This window comes from Colossoma macropomum, unplaced genomic scaffold (assembly GCF_904425465.1).
Source record: "Colossoma macropomum unplaced genomic scaffold, Colossoma_macropomum, whole genome shotgun sequence".
Classification (NCBI taxonomy): domain Eukaryota; kingdom Metazoa; phylum Chordata; class Actinopteri; order Characiformes; family Serrasalmidae; genus Colossoma; species Colossoma macropomum.
Genome location: NW_023495214.1, coordinates 68445 through 72425, shown reverse-complemented (window position 1 = coordinate 72425; position 3981 = coordinate 68445).

The following is a 3981-nucleotide window of genomic DNA, read 5'->3' as shown; positions in this document are numbered from 1 at the left end:
ATGCCTCCACATGACGCATTTTATATATATATATATATATATATATATATATATATATATAGTCTTATGTTCATGTCTCTTTTTTGACCATTCATGAAATCTGTTAAATTTCACTCCAAATTACCAATATTTTTTGAAAATGCATCCACATGATGTATTTTGTCCAAAATATTCAAATTTCTTCAAAAAATATACATTCAATATTGCAACAAATTTGCTAAAATATATAAAGCTATAGTCTTACCGTCATGTGTGTTTTTTGACCGTTCATAAATTATCTTTAAATTCACTCTAAGGCTTCAAATTTTTTGGAAAATGCCTCAATATGATGTATTTTGTCCGAAAAATTCAAATTCAATCATTAAATGTACATTCAATATTGCCCCAAATTTGCCAAAATATGTGAGGCTATAGTCTTACCTTCGTGTTTGTCTTTTGACCGTTCACATATTCCCTTAAATTTCACTCCAAATAACCAATATTTTTTGGAAATGCTTCCACATGATGTATTTTGTCCAAAATATTCAAATTTCTTCAAAAAATATACATTCAATATTGCAATAAATTTGCCAAAATATATAAATAAATATATATAAATATATAGTGTGATTTTTGACCGTTCATAAATTATCTTTAAATTCACTCTAAGGCTTCAAATTCTTTGGAAAATATCTCCACATGATGTATTTTGTCCAAAAATTCAAATACCTTCTTAAATTTTATATTTATTATTTAACTAAGTTTGCCAAAATATATAAGGCTATAATCTTGCCTTCTTGCCTTAACGGTTCACATATTCCCTTAAATTTCACTCCAAGGCATCAGAGAATGTTGGAAAATGCCTGTACATGATGTGTTTTTTCTAAAAAATTCAAATTCCATAATAAAATGTACATTCGATTTTGCGCCAGAATTGCCAAAATACTCAAGACTGTAGTTTTATCATTGTGTATGTGTTTTTTACCATTCAGGTAAAAATTAAACTCCATTGCATTAAAATTTGTTAGAAAATTCCTCCACGTTATGTATTTTGTCAAAAAAATTCAATTTACTTCAAACAGTATACATTTATTATTGCCATAAATTTACAAGAATACATGAGGCTATATTCTAACCTTCAGGAGCATTTTCACCCATTAATAAGTTCCCTTAAGATACATGACAATGCATCAAAATTTGTGGGAAAATGCCTCCACATGATGTTTTTTTTTCCAAAAATTCCAAATTCCTTCATAGAATCTACATTTGATAATGTGCCAAATTTGCCAAAATACATAAGCCTATAGTCTTACCGTCATATGTGTTTTTTTGAGCGTTCATAAATTCCCTTAAATTTCAGTCCAAGGCATCAAAATTTGTTGGAAAATGTCTGCACATGATGTATTTTGTCCAAAAAATTCAATTTTGTTTATAAAATGTACATTCAATATTGCACCAAATTTGCCAAAATATGTAAATCTATAGTCTTATGTTTGTGTCTGTTTTTTGACCATTCATGAATTCTATAAAATTTCAGTCCAAGGCATCAACACTTTTTGGAAAATGCCTCCACATGATGTATTTAGTCCAAAATATTCAAATTACTTAAAAAAAATATACATTCAATATTGCACCAAATTTGCCAGAATATTTAAGGCTATATTCTTACTTTCAGGGGCATTTTTCAGCCATTCATAAATTCCCTCAACATTCACTTCAAAGCATCACAATTTGTTGCAAAATGTCTCCACATGATGTACTTAGTCCAAAAAATTCAAATTCCTTCATAAAATTCAATGTTGCACCAAATTTGCCAAAATAGATAAGCCTATAGTGTTTACATCTTCATTGTTTTTTAAACATTCATGAATGCCCTTTAAATTCACTCCAAGCCATCAATATTAATTGCAAAATGTCTCCACATGATGTATTTTGTCCAAAAAATTCAAATACCTTCTTAAATTTTACATTTAATTTTGCACCAAAGGCTATAGTCTTACTCTTATAAGGCTATAGTCTTACTCTTATGAGTGTTTTTTTAATGGTCATAAATTCACTTAAGATTCACTCAAAGGCATATAAATTTGTTGGAAAATGCCTCCACATGATGTATTTTGTGCGAAAAAATCTAAATTCTTCAATAAAATGTACATTCAATATTGCGCTTAATTTGTCAAAATACATAGGGTATAGCCTTACTTTTGTGTGCATTTTTCAACCGTCCATATATTCCCTTAAATTTCAGTCCAAGGCATCAAAATTTGTTGGAAAATGTGACCACATGAGGTATTTTGTCCAAAAATTCAAATTCCATCATAAAATGAACATTTGACAATGCACCAAATTTGCCTACAAAAATAAGGTTATAGTCTTACCTTTGTGTATGCTTTTGACCATTCATAAATTACCTTAATATTCACTCCAAGGCATCAAACTTTGTTGGAAAATGCCTTCACATGATGTATTTTGTCCAAAAAATTCCAATTCCTTCATAAAATATACATTCAATATTGTGCAGTAATTGACAAAATACATAAGTCTTTGGTCTTATGTTCATGTCTCTTTTTTGACTATTCATGAATTCTCTTAAATTTCACTCCAAGGCATCAATATTTTTTGGAATATGCCTCCACATGATGAAGTTTCTTAAATTCCCTTGAGATTCACTCAAAGACATCAAAAGAGTTTGGAAAATGCCTCCACATGATGTATTTTTTGCGAAAAATCCAAATTCTTTCATAAAATGTATATCCAATATTGCGACAAATTTGCCAAAATTCAAAAGTCTATAGTCTTACGTTTGTGTCCTTTTTTTGCCCATTTACTCCAAGGCATCAAAATTTGTTGGAAAATACCCCCACATGATGTATTTTCTCCAACAATTCAAATTCCTTCACAAAATGTACATTTAATATTGTGCCAAATTTGCCAAAATTCATAAGTCTATAGTTTTACCTTCATGTGTTTTTTTCACCATTCAAGAATTCCCTTCAATTTCACTCCAAACCATCAACATTTGTTGGAAAGTGCCTCCACATTAATTATTTGATCAAAAAAAGAATTTAAATTCCTTCAATCCCACAATTATTATTGTGCCACATTTGCCAACAGTTTATAGACTATTATCTTCATGTGCATTTTTGACCATTCATAAACTTCTAATTTTCACTCTAAGACCTCAAATTTAATTGGAAAATCTCTCCAAATGATGTACTTTGTTCAAAATAATTCAACTTCCTTCATAAAATGTACATTCGATATAACACCAAATTGACCAAAATACATAAGACTGTGGTCTAACCTTCATGTGCCTTTTTCACCTGTTCATAAATCTTCTTTGTTGTCATTCCACAGCATCAAAAGTAGTTGGAAAATTCCTTCAAATTATGTATTTTGTCCAGAATAATTCAAATTCCTTCATAAAATGGACTTTCGATATAGAACCAAATTTACCAAAATACGTAAGGCTATAGTCTTACCTTCATGTGCGTTTTTCAACTGTTCATAAATTTCCTTAATTGGTGTCTTGGGACAAACTTCAAGACAAACACACACAAAAAATTTTGCTGAGTGTGTGAAACATGGTGGCTTGGTGGGAAAGCTTGGTATCAAATATGAGAGGTTGTGGGTTCAATTCTAGTGTGGCCCCAGCCTAGGTGAGAATGGGATAAACAAACATTCATATCCTTGTTTCTTGGGTAACGCCCTCTGGCCTTCCTTACATCTCATGCACCCTTGACCCTGTGTTTTTTTTCATCACCACTGTGATGTGGAGTTTCCTGATCGAGATACAAACTAATTAACAACCTTCTAGTCACAGAAACATCATTTATACCTGCCTGTTATATATTTATAACAGGTCCTACACAGAATTTTTTTTGGGGGGGGGTGGTTATTTGTCTTCTTGGGTTACCATCTTCATCACAACAACATGCTCATTTTCACCTTGAAGACATGCAAAAGTGAGACCTCCAATGAGATTTGAGCCAACAAGCTTTGGTT